Source organism: Aedes albopictus, chromosome 1, assembly GCF_035046485.1.
Source record: "Aedes albopictus strain Foshan chromosome 1, AalbF5, whole genome shotgun sequence".
In the NCBI taxonomy this organism is placed as follows: domain Eukaryota; kingdom Metazoa; phylum Arthropoda; class Insecta; order Diptera; family Culicidae; genus Aedes; species Aedes albopictus.
In genome coordinates, this window is record NC_085136.1 from 95,573,835 (window position 1) to 95,587,570 (window position 13,736).

Here is a 13,736-nt window from a genome sequence, read left to right on the forward strand (position 1 = left end):
AGTCTCGCGCGACAAACCCTCGACGAACCGACGCCAGTAACCGCTTTTCTTCGCCTTGATCAAGTTCTTGAACTTGCTTTCAAGGGAAGCATACCGCTGAAAGTTTTCGACCGAACCGCGTTTCCGAAACACTTTGAACGCCGCGGATTTCTCGCGATAGATTTCTGTACACTCACTATCCCACCACGGATTGGGGGGTTTCCTGCGAACCGACGGACCTGACACTGGTCGACGTTGTGCCTGAAGCGCGCTACTGATGATCAGCTCCGACAGAAACCGATACTCTTCCCGCGGTGGAAGAACTTCTACCGATTGCTCACCGTCGATAATTGCTTCCGCGTACTTCTCCCAGTCAATGTGCTTGGTGAGATCGTAGGTGATATCGATCGATGGAGACTGATGCGACCCGTTGGAAATAGAAACAACAATCGGCAGATGATCACTACCATGGGGATCCTGGATAACCTTCCATGTACACTCCAGCGATAGTGAGCTCGAACAGATTGAGAGGTCTAATCGGCTGTTTCTGGGGCTGCCATCTTGAGCTAGAGGTGCCACTCGTGTAACTTCTCCGGTATTCAAAATTGTCATGTTGAAGTCGTCGCAGAGGTCATATATCAACGTTGAACGGCTGTCATCGTACAGTTCCCCCCAGCCTGTACCATGGGAGTTGAAATCTCCCATGAGCAGCCGAGGCTCGGGCATAACCGAGCAGATGTGAGCGAGATCCCTGCGAGATATCGCAGTTCTCGGAGGAAGATATATGGAGGCAACACTGAGGGTTTTACCTCGGATAGTCACCTCACATGCGACGGCTTCAATCCCTGTCATCGGATAAAAATCGACTCTGTAAAATGGGTGCTGCTTCTTGATCCCTAGAAGCACCCCTCCGTACGGGTCGGATCGATCAAGGCGAATGATATTATAATCGGGAAAAGGTATGGTTACATCAGGTGTCAGCCATAGTGCAAAAACATCGCATTGTAAATTGTTAACTAAAAACTTAAAAACGTCTAATTTCGGTGTAATACTACGACAGTTCCAGTGTAGAACCGAAATCGTATCTTCGACCTCGGTGGTTAAATTAGCCATCGAAAGATACGATTGTCGCAAGGAGGGGCATTTTAGAAGCCAACTGCTTCAAAAGAGGGGTCACACAAGGAAGAAGTCCTTTTACAATGTTCTTCACGGAATCTGAAGCATTGAAGAAGCTGAGGATGATGTCTACGATGCCAGAGAGCGTAAACAATGGCGCACCCTGAGGTTGCTCCTGGTGCTCCGAATGCTGTCTTTCTGGTTGAGAATTCGAAAAACGTGGGACATCTGGGATTTTAGATGTTCCCGGGAGTAATGGAAAGTCTCGTTCGTCCTGGATTTTGAATCCCGGAGGGGAACGTTTTGTGACTTTCTTACCACTCTTGAAATTTGTCATGGTGGGTTGGGGGTCGCTGCTAGGCAGATTCCGAGGTTTTTTGGTGGGTCTCTGGAGCCTCATCCGTTTCCTCGTTTCACCCTTGAAAACAAAGGGAACCCCGTCCCCGACCTCAGAGTCAGAGCCCTGATCATCGAGAGATAAAGACGAGTAGATGTTACGGGATTCAACAGTCGGGGCAGCTTTTTTCAGCATTTCGGCGTAGCTTCGCCGTGATCGCTGCTGCAACGATCGTTTTTGATGTTTTTTCTGCTGTATGTACCTTGGGCAATCAATCAGATCATGTGGACGGTCGCTGCCACAATAAACACACTTGGGCGGCGTTTTACACGCACCGTCCACATGTCTCTCCCCGCATGTTGCACAGCGAGGTTTATTGCTGCAGTACTGGGCGGTGTGACCCAGCTGCTTGCAATTGATGCAATTCATTACCTTCGGTACATACAGCCTCACAGGTAGCCGAAGTTTGCCAATCGCCAGCAGATCTGGTAATGCAGATCCGGAGAAGGTCACACAAAATTCATCAGATGGTGTGTAAACCTTCTTCTCGCCCTCCTGGGATACCGAATGCAGTTGCCGGCAATCCAGTATCTGGACAGGAGGTAGAGAAGGGTTATGGAAACGACCACAGCCTTCCATGATCGTTTCGCAGGTCAAAGATGCGTCGGCGACCTTCCCCGAAATCTCTATCGACGCGCTCGGAAGGTAAACGAAATACTCAAGAGCAGTCTTGCGAATAATCGCGACCATCACGAGACAATCACTTGAACCGCTTTCTGGAGTCACCCTTCCCAAGGTGATACGAACCAGATAGCATGTCATGCCTGGAATGACAAACCTGTTGTGGGTTCCACCCTTCGCAGCTTTGCAGCGATAGCAGTTGCTGAGTATGCTTCAGGCGGGTTGCTAGAGAATCAATCTCTCTGAGCAACGATGCATAACGGGCGAAGTGAGAGCGTTTGCCGTAGCCAGGGCGAACTGCGTGGTGCGCTCAATGTGTGCGTTTAAACTGAGCTATGCAAAACGAATAGGATTTATGACGTAGTACCGTGCTTGTGATAATACACATGCATAGTTTTACATGCTGTTGCGCGTGCATCTGCTTGAGGCGACGGAGAGAGTCATGACACTCACATGAGCCGTATCCAAGTCAGGATGATTGTAGCAAAACAAGGGTGACCGGGTGACTGTGATGGGATTCTGTCTTTTCTGGTGTTAACGACTGTAGAGAAAGCGAATCAGAAACCGCAGAGACAGGGTGATACAAGTTTGGTGTTTATCAGCTTTTTTGTGACTTGTACGCTGATGCTTCGCGACACTGCTCAAGAGTAAACAACTCGCAGGCCACAATCTCATTAGCGTGTTTTCGGTCGCCTACTGTCACCCGAAGCTTAGCTGTACCGACCATGTCAATGGAGACAACGGAAGAATACCGCTTAGTCAGATCCTTGCTGATTTGAACGGTGTTCAAACGTTTGCCTTTGGGTCGGAAGAAAACAACATATGGCCCGCCAAAGTCGGGAGGGTAGGCCTTGAGGCGGGGGGTCGTCGAAACAGATTTACTGTTGGTGTCCATTGGAGAAGCACCAGGGTGAAGGGAGACAAAGGGGTTAGCATTTATATCGCCTTGTTGGCTCGAGCAATCCGATGCCAATAACAAAGCTTCGTTGATGCGGTACGACGTACCCCCGCCATCGTCATCATCGCCCATTGTGGTAGCTAACTACCACCACGGGGCACTCAAAAACTAACACTATCACGGGGATGAGAAATAATCAAAAAAAAACAAGGGACAAAATTAACGCTACAGGAAAAGTGAGAAAAATCTGCTTATGTACCAAATTAATTCTAATCAAAGAGTCAGTGGAGAGGGGGGAACAACGAGGGGTAACTTTATTTACTTATCTTTGTGCACTCTGTTTAGCCACAGGCTCGACGACGACAGGTCCAAGCGATCGGATCGCCCGCTCTGGGAGGAAGCGAGCTGCTGCTGAGCGCCCGTCGTGGTGTGCGGCGGTTGAACGCTCTCTGCTCTTCTCTCGGTGGGCTGCTGCTGTCGACGACGATGAGCTTGGGTACTCACTGGAAGAAGCCGATCACGGCCGCGCGAGCGGCGCGGTGTGCGGGGGGTGCTGCACTTCTGTGCTCGATAGTCGGTCAACGTGATATAATGAAAACGTGAACTTTACTCAAATCAAACGAACTTTTGCGGCAAAAAATGTGGCCTAGCCAACCGCACTCGTCCCACTAGGGACAGTCACTTAATAACTTGATCACTGGGGAACACTAGCACTTTGAAAATAGCCACCGAACTGGAAAGTATCGGGAGACAAACCGGACGAACTAAACCTTGCGACTGTCTCGCACGAACGCCCGCCAAAGAGTGTTTTATTTAATTTCTTTAGTTTTTTTTTATAATTTCAATAGCTATTCTTCTGAAATTATTTTAGAAATTTTTTCCAGGTGTTTCGCTAATCTCTCAGGCAATTTCATCGTGATTACTTTTGAAATTCTTTATGATTTAATTCTAATTATATCTTTTGCTTCCGAAAATTGCTGAATTGAAAAATCAGAAATTCTAAACTGGGCTTGCTTGAAGAAAATCCTATGAAATTCATGGAAAACTTCCGACAAATCCCAAAAGAAATTACTGGAAAAATTTCCATCAAAATTACCTTAGAACTTTCGAAGTTGTGGAGTGAACCTGGTGTGATGGTTAGATCACTTGACTATCACGCCGAGGAGCTGGGATCGAATCCCACTCACAAAACAATGTGAGTTCTTCCTTCGGAAGGGAAGTAAAGCGTGGGTCCCGAGATGAACTCTTCGTTTTTGGACGTGTACGAACAACGTACGAAAATCAACGCAGTCAGTCGGACATTGTCCTGTAGATGGGCTAGATCACGCCCGAATCCGGCAATTTTTATCTTTTCTTGATGATTGTAAGAACGATAAGTGTCTTGTCTCATGCCGCATCTCGTGTGTGATGCTGAAGGAACTTGCAAAGAAATGGCCATACTGTGGTCTAGCGAACACGAAGTCGTGGGTTCGAATCCCACCCATCTCTCAATTTGTCAATTAGCTATAATCTGTGGTTTCTAATTAATTATAAGTTTTTCCCGTACTTCCCTAAAGGATTTCACTAGAAATTTTTCTAGTAATACCTCCTAGAATTTCTCTGGAAATTCCAACTATTCCCGAAATTCGTTTAGGGAATCCTCTAGAGATTTATATTGGAATTTCTTCAGCTGGAATTCCTTGAAGAAGACCAAGAGGAATTCCAGGAGTAATATCATGATTAATTTCTAGAGCAATCCTTTATTAACTCTAGAGGATCTCCTGGATGAGTCTTAAGAAAAATCCCTGGAAGAATCAAATGCATTTCTGAAAGTATCCAAGGAAAATTGCCTAGAAGAATCCCACCAAGAATACCAGAAGAAATCCCTAGAGGGATTCCTGCACGTATCACAATAATAATTTCTGGAGGAGACCTAGGAGGCATTGCTGACACATTAGAGGCAGCAGGAATCGCTTATGGAACCCCAGGAGGAGTTCCTAGATGAAAGTCAAGAGGAATTCCTGGAGGAATCCAATGATAAATATTTAGAGAAATCCCAGGAAAAAATCCTTTGAGATTTCCAGGAAGAAACACTGAAAGCAATGCTCCTATTAAGATTGCCTTGAATGAATAATCCCAGCAAGTTTTTGGAGAAATTCTTAGAAGAATCCCCAGAAGAACTCCGTGAGGTATTTCAGTAAGACTTTCAGGAGGAGGCCTAGGAGGAATTGCTGGAAGAACCACAGCAGGAATATCTTGAGAAATTCAGCTAAAATTCCTGGAGGAAGAGCATGAGGAGCTTATGAAAGAATCCTTGGTTAAAAATTCCTGGAGGAATCACCGGAGAGCTGCTGAAGAAATCACAGGAAAAATCTCAAAAGGTATTATTTGCAGCATTCTGGGATGTATCATTGTAGAAATCTCAGCATAAATCCTAGGAGAAATTGCTGGAGGAAACTACACAGAAAATGACTGGGAGAATTCAAAGAAAAATCCTTGGAATACCTAGAGAAGTCCCTGCAAGAAAAGTATTTTGAAAGAATTTATAACGAAGGCCCTGATTGAATCGCAGAAGGAATTTCTGAAGGAATCTCAGGAAGATTTTCCGGAAGAATTTTAGCCACAATTTCTGGATGTAGTCTAGTAAGAATTTATGGAGGAATTGCTGGAAGAACCGCAGGAAAACTTGTTTGAGGCATCCTTGAAGGAAGGCCAAAAGGAGTTTATGCAGGAATTTCTGGATGAATCTTTGGATAAAATCTCTGAAGGAATTCCTGGATGAGTGCTTGGAGAAATCCGTGGTAGAAGAATCAAAGAAATTTCTGCAAGAATTCCAGGAAGTTTGCCTGGAAAGATCCCAGCAAAAAAGCTAGGAGAAAGCTCTAGAAGAATCCGTAGCATAATTTCTAAATTTCCACAGTTAGAATTTCTGGAGGAATTCTTAGCTGGAATATCTGGAGGAATTCTTAGAATCAGGAATACCGGGGGTATCCTAAAATTAGTTCCCCTAAAAATGCCTGGAGGATGCCTAGAAATCTCAGGAGGATTTTCCGAAAGTATTGCAGCAAGTAAGTATGCCAGGAAAATTCCCTAGAAGTATTTCTGAAGGAGTTCTAATGATTGCTAATTGATTGCTTGAAGAATTCCAGCTGGAATTCATGGAGAAAGGGCAATAGAAGTTCTTGGAGAAATCTTCTGTGGAATTTCTGGAAGAAACTCTGGACGAAGTCCTGGATAAATCCTTAAAGAAATCTCTGGAAGAATCACCGAAGGGATTTTTAGAAAAATCCAAGGGAGATTTTCCAGAATAATGTCTGGAACTTCCCTAGTAGAATACCTGGAGGTACCATATTGAGAATTTTTGGAGGAGTTCTAAGAGAAATTGCTGGAAGAATCGCAACAGGAGTTGCTTGAGGAATCCTAGCCACAATTCCCGGAGGAATGCCAATATAAGCTCCTAGAGGAATTCCATGAGAAATTTCTGGAAAAATCTCTGAAGGAATTCCTGAAAGAATCACCGGAGAAACTTCTGAAAGGATCCTGTTTCTTTACTTTACCGGGACCGTTGGCGAAAGATTCTTCGGATACTGGTTCATAAACTCGCGACACAGAACTTAACTCAAATCGACCGATTTATTGAAACCACTACTTTGCACAAAAACTACGTATTTATTGCTCGACCGATTTATTTGCACAATTCGAGTGCGACGCGATACTGCGAGTGGTTGTATTCAGACTAAACTGCCTCTCGTATTCTCTGCGATACGATGAGGTCAGTGGTGAATATGACACCGAATGATACCGATCAGTAGCTATCGATCGGACTACCTGTGCTATCTACATCTATCTGCTGATATAGATGGGGCAGTTACTAATGGGAAGAAATGGGACGAACTGATCTGCGTTTGTGGAACATGTGTCTGCGTTGCCAGACGGACCGACCTTCAAGGGTCTAAACATGCCGGCCGCCTTGAAATCACTAGGATTTCAACCTATCTAACTAATTCAAATTTTGGTTGCTACTGTAATTTAGAATTCTAGCTATTTCTACCTACATACTACGGTTTCTGTCACACTCATTTCAAGATTTCATTGCTATACTATCACTGGTTCGGTGTAAACAAAACTTCGGGAAACTGCTAATCTGCGACTGTTACTGCTGTTGTGGTGACTGGTGACCTTGACCGACTTAGGTACAGCTGTACTGGAGACGAACTGCATCCTCTGTTTCGGTGACGGTGGGCTTGCCGACCGGAAATGGTGAAAAATTCCAATCGGATACGGGCGACAACTGGGAAACGGACTTCTGCTGGCCTTGGTCATCTTCGGTTCGCCAGGTGGAGCTGGGTGGGTTCAACGTTCGGGGCTGTGTCCTGGTATCTCCTGACGGGCCTCGGCCGCCGATGGGTGCAGGCCTCCGGGCCTGAACTGGTGCACGATTCTACAAGACATGGAGAGCTTTTTACGAGGAAATGAACAATTTTGAAAGAACTTGCCTGGAGCGGAGGCCCTTGCGTCCGGGCCTCCGCGGGTGCCCCTGGCACCGCGGTGATGCTACGGAGTGGTAGCGATTAGATGGATGGTCGCTTGCTAGTGTTGGACGTCTATGGTGCTGATCCTGGTTTGACGATGGCCTTCAGTGCGAGTGATCAATTCGCTTGATGACCGGTCGGGTAGGACCAACGGAACGAGCGAAGGGCCCTTCGCTCTCGGGATGACATTGGATGACGACCTTGGTGAGGTGATGAGGGAGACCTTGTGAATTGGGAATGCAGACCGTGCACCAAAACCTTGGACAGAACATGTGTGACGACACAGGACAAGCTTCATGCGGAACGGACGAATGACGGTTTGGAAAACGGATGAACTTCTGACGACTTCTAGGTGATGACCGGCCCGTCCCGTTGGCCGGGACGCGGGTGTAGCTATGGGGGATAAACATTCCTTGAGCTTTTTGAATTGAACTATAAAACAATTACTTAACTGGACTGCGGAGGACCGCCATTTGGGGCCCTCCGCGGTGCCGAAGCACCTCGTTGGAAAAGCTATTGCTCTTCTGATGGGGACTCCTGGTCGTTGTCCCGGATAGGCAGGATGCAAATCTTTGAAATTCCCCTTTTGAAGACACCATCCTGGGTACGGACGCTCACCACGCGGACGTTTCCGTCCTGACTCGGGAAAATCTCGGTGACTCTCCCTAGCCGCCACTTCTGAGGTGGCAGGTTGTCCTCTTTGACGAGAACCATGGTTCCGACATGAATGTTGTCCCGCTTTCGAGACCATCTCGTTCTATTGTGCAGATCGGAGAGATACTGCGTCTTCCATTTTCTCCACAGTTGCTGAACGAAGTCTTGGGTACGCTGCCAATGGGAGAGCCGGTTTTCAGGAACCTCTTGCAGGCCCGGCTCTGGAACCGCCGTGAGCGGTCGACCTACCAGGAAATGACCTGGAGTGAGCGCAGAGAAATCGTTCGGATCATTGCTCAGTGGAGTCAATGGCCTAGAGTTAAGGATCGCTGCAACCTGATGAACCACGGTGTGGAACTCGTCGTAGGTCAACACTCGATCTCCGATGGTCTTCCGAAAGTGACCTTTAAAGGATTTTACGGCCGCCTCCCAAAGTCCGCCGAAATTGGGGGTGCGCGGCGGAATGAACCTGAACTCAATTCCATCTTCTAGTGCCGCATTCACCATCGCATGTTGGACTTGTTGGTCGTTCAGCAGCCGACGGAGTGCTTCGAGCTCCTTGTTAGCTCCAACGAAATTGGTCGCGTTGTCACACATGACCAATCGTGGCTTGCCGCGAATGGCAACAAACCGTTTAAACGACGCCAGGAAAGCTTGGGTTGACAGGTCTGCTACAATCTCCAAGTGTACGGCCTTGGTGGCCAGACAAACGAAAATGCACACAAAGGATTTTATCGGTGCACTTTTCCGGCCGGGGTATCGGATGTAGAACGGTCCGCAGAGATCGATTCCGACTTTCAGAAAGACTGATCCAGGTGTGACCCGGACGGAGGGTAGATCGGCCATCAGCTGTTCATGGACCTTGGGCTTGTTCCGGAAGCACGACACGCATCGGTGGACAGTCCAACGTGCGACATCGCGGGCTCGTAGTGGCCAGAACTTCTCCCTGACGGAGCTAATCAAAAGTTGCTGTCCGGCGTGAAAAAGCTTACGGTGGTAATGCTCCATTATCAATTTCGTCAGTGGATGTTGGTGATGGAGAATCAACGGATGTTTTCGGCCTTCCGGGATGGGAGCATGCTGCAACCGGCCGCCGACACGAAGTACGCCTTCCATCAGGCTGGGATTTGCTGCGAGAAGTTTCGATGATGGACTGATTTGTTGGTTCTTGGATAATGCCGCTATTTCTGCCGGGAAGGTTTCCGACTGTGCCAACCACACCAACTGCAATTCCGATTCGTTGAGCTCTTTCGTAGATAGGTTTCCGCTTCGTTTGCAGGATCGATTCCTTGAAACTGCGTTGTGCCGGAATCGACGGATCCAGGCAACGATGCGAACGAGCGCCGAAAATGACGATCGTAGCGAAAAAATGGGATTGGGCGGTTTAATTTGAACGGGAACTGATGTTGAAGGCCTTTCCTCCAAGAGCTCGCTGTCCAACTCCGACTGAACAGTAGCTGACTTTGGCCAAGTAGACTGATCTTGGCGCAACCATAAAGGACCTTCAAACCATAGAGTCTGATACGCTAGCTGGGCTGGTGTCATTCCTCGGGAAACTATATCTGCCGGGTTTTCAGCGCCGGCGACATGGTTCCATATTCCAGACTTGGTGATATGCTGGATTTCTGAAACCCGGTTGGCAACAAAGATTTGCCAACGCGACGGCAGCGAGGATAACCAGCATTTGACTATCATGGAATCTGTCCAGAAGTAAGCCTTGGCGGGAATCTGGACACTCGTGCAGAACTTTTCGTAGAGGTGGCTGAGAAGTAACGCTGATGATAGTTCCAGCCGCGGAATCGACTGCTTTTTCTTCTTGCGAGAGAGGTCTTCCAATGGTGCCACACGAGACTTCGAAGTTATCAGTCGAACGGTGACCGATCCGTCGGTGGTTTCACACCGCAAATACAGGCAAGCACCATATGCTGCCTCTGATGCATCGCAGAAGCCGTGTAGTTCTACGGATGCTAACTTGCTATTGGAGCCTATCCACCTCGGCACAGCAAGAGACTCCAGTGCACTGGCGTTCCAACGAAACTCGTTCCAAAAGGCTTGGCAGGAATCTGGCAACGGGTCGTCCCAATCCGACTTCTCCTTCCAGAGTTGCTGAAGGAAAATCTTAGCTTGAACTGTGACCGGACCGATGAGTCCGAGGGGGTCGAAGATACGAGCGGTATCGGAGAGAACGACACGCTTGGTGATTACTGGTTCTGCGCTCCAGCGTGGAACGGCAAACTTGAAGCTGTCCCTTGAAGGCTCCCAGATGAGTCCAAGGGTTTTGACAACGGATGTAGACGAATCGAGTTCTAGGGTTGTTCGATCGTCTCGAAGCTCTGATGGAATCGTCGACAGTAGTTCGGGATTGTTCGAGCTCCACTTGCGCAGGTTGAAGCCTGCTGAATTCGTCAGGGAAATCAGCTCCGATGCAAGTGTTTTTCCCTCTTCTATACTGTCCGTACCGGTTAGCAAGTCGTCCACATAGAAATCTTTACGGACAACCTTTGCAGCTACCGGGTGTGAAGCTTCTCCTTCTGTGCCTAGTCGTTGGAGACATTTGGTTGCCAGATAGGGCGCTGATGCGGTTCCGTAGGTGACTGTGGTCAATTCGTAGGTCCTGACAGGCTGATCAGGCGAATCCCTCCACAAAATCCGTTGAAGTGGCTGATCGTCTTCCGCAACTTTGACCATGCGGTACATCTTGGCAATGTCCGGCTCGAAGGACCAAAATGTTTCTTTACTTTACCGGGACCGTTGGCGAAAGATTCTTCGGATACTGGTTCATAAACTCGCGACACAGAACTTAACTGAAATCGACCGATTTATTGAAACCACTACTTTGCACAAAAACTACGTATTTATTGCTCGACCGATTTATTTGCACAATTCGAGTGCGACGCGATACTGCGAGTGGTTGTATTCAGACTAGAACACACCATGTGGACAAGAATCGTGCTCCACTTCGACGTGTCCTCGCCAATTTTGTCCAGCATCTGGAGATTGCGGTCGTACTCGCTGATCAAATGGCAGAGGGAGTCGTAGTTCTCTCGCTTTAATGGTTCCACTGCAAATAGGGCATCGATATGGGCCTTGACGATGAGTTTTTTATTCTCATACCGCTTTTGCAGCTGTTCCCAGGCGATGATGTAATTTGCAGCGGTAATCTCAATCATCCCTATCTCCCGAAGTGCTTCACCTTCGAGCGACGACCTGAGATAAGTGAATTTATCGATGTCAGTGAGCTGCTGATTTCGGTGGATCAGGCTCCTGAACATGTCCCGAAACGTCACCCAATCTCGGATTTTACCGCCAAAACTAGGTAGACGAATCTCAGGCAATTTCACCGTGGATAAAGCTGTTGGGCCTTGGATTGACGCCACGGATGGACCAGAAGATGATCCGGAAACTAGGTTTGCTCGCAGACGTTGCAGGGACGACTTCAACTCGCAGTATGTATCCTCAGCCTGCTGAATGATCGCACTGTGTTCTAACTGCCGCTTTTCGATGAGTGCTTCTAACTGATCATGCAAGTCCGCTGGGTCGGCTTTCGACTCCATCAACTCCCGTTCATCAGCTTCCTCGGTGAGCACCTCAATCTTCCTCCGGAGTACATAAAACTTCTGCATCGCTTCCTCCAAGATTTCCATCCTTGTTTCGACCTGCGCTTCATGCTTCTCCGGCTTGAATTTGAGGATGAACTGCCGTATCCCTTCAAAGGTACTCCGAACCTGCCGTTGTTGCGACTTCAATTCCTTCAGTTCACTTGCCATTTTTAAATCCCTCTCGAACCACTTCAAATTGTTCTGGAATAGTTTGAGTTGCACTGTTTGTCCACAAAATTTCGCAAATTATCACCTTCTTTAACCACAGTGCACACACCGGGATCTACTTTAGTTTATTGCACTAGCACTTGAAATCACTCACTCCGCGCTCCGCGACTCTACTCGACGACCCACAAATTGACTGGAGACAGAACGACCAAATTTGACTGCAAGCGAGGGGAACCAACCAGGTGAAACAACGAGCCGAAAAATAGCCAGCAGAACCGAAGACCAACCGTCAATAGCAACTCAGGGAACACAAATTCGCATGCAAATAAAAGATCAAATTGGTACCACCATTTTATTCTAAATCCCACAACTTCTTTCGGTGCGCCCTACATGCATGGCGCCACCACAAATAACATGCAATTTACTTCCCTTGCCACAGCCGATCCAGGGTCCTAGGCGAATTCTCGTTGCCTGTCGAATCGCTCCTACGCATTCGCCGTGTGGACGTCCGTCGTCGTCGTCGTCGTACACTGCCGCCGTCAATTAACTGCTATTGCACAGCAGTGCGCCGCGACCGATGATAATCAGCAACCGTTGAAACGTTGATGTATAGCAGCATCCACTTTCTTCGCTCAGTTGAGCCACTTCACGATGGCGGATTTTCGTTCAACGCCAGAGGCACTTATTGTTCACTAGCCGTGTCACTGACCGGCGGGACCACAGTTCGCGGGTCCTTTGCACTAAGTCCACTGCTATCAATCGTCCAACGGTCATCCGGCTCGAAGGACCAAAATGTTTCTTTACTTTACCGGGACCGTTGGCGAAAGATTCTTCGGATACTGGTTCATAAACTCGCGACACAGAACTTAACTCAAATCGACCGATTTATTGAAACCACTACTTTGCACAAAAACTACGTATTTATTGCTCGACCGATTTATTTGCACAATTCGAGTGCGACGCGATACTGCGAGTGGTTGTATTCAGACTAAACTGCCTCTCGTATTCTCTGCGATACGATGAGGTCAGTGGTGAATATGACACCGAATGATACCGATCAGTAGCTATCGATCGGACTACCTGTGCTATCTACATCTATCTGCTGATATAGATGGGGCAGTTACTAATGGGAAGAAATGGGACGAACTGATCTGCGTTTGTGGAACATGTGTCTGCGTTGCCAGACGGACCGACCTTCAAGGGTCTAAACAGATCCCAAGAAGATTGTCTTGAATAATCCCGCCAGGAGTTCCTGAAGGAATCCCAATAGAATTTTTTAGATGAATCCCTAGAAGAATTCCAAGAATTTCCTAAGAAATCCTAGGAGAAAATGCTGGACCAATCTCTGCAGAAATTGTAGAAATCAATATGTAATTGAGTTAATAAAAATTAATATTTTAATTTTAAATATTTATCAGTTTACCGGATGAACATGAATATTTTTGTTTCAAACGAACGAAATTTGTCTCCGTGGATCATGCACGGAAAAACAAATGAAAACAAAAATTCCAGTACTCACTGATAAACATTTGACGAATTACCCTAAGCATTTCTTGGCACTTTGTTAGGTAAATCCGGAAAAATAAATGTTTTAGAACACCAACACACCTGCCTTGTTTTCATTACGGGGCCACCAGTTTTACTTTTAAATAACACTGAAGCAATGAGGAAACTGCTTAGGAATTGCCAGGGCTTAAACCCAGGACCCTATGGATAAGATTAAGAAACTGTAGCGACTAGGTCATCATGCATGTTTTTTTCAATAAAATACCATTAAAAAAAAAATAGGTAAA

The 13,736-nt window shown here is 47.2% G+C and overlaps 1 protein-coding gene across 1 annotated transcript in view; it reads left to right on the forward strand.

Annotated features, from left to right (window-relative positions):
* LOC109405078 (glutamate [NMDA] receptor subunit 1) overlaps positions 1-13,736 on the forward strand; it is a 32,645-nt gene that overhangs the window by 15,588 nt on the left and 3,321 nt on the right. The gene's annotated exons all lie outside the window — the stretch shown is intronic.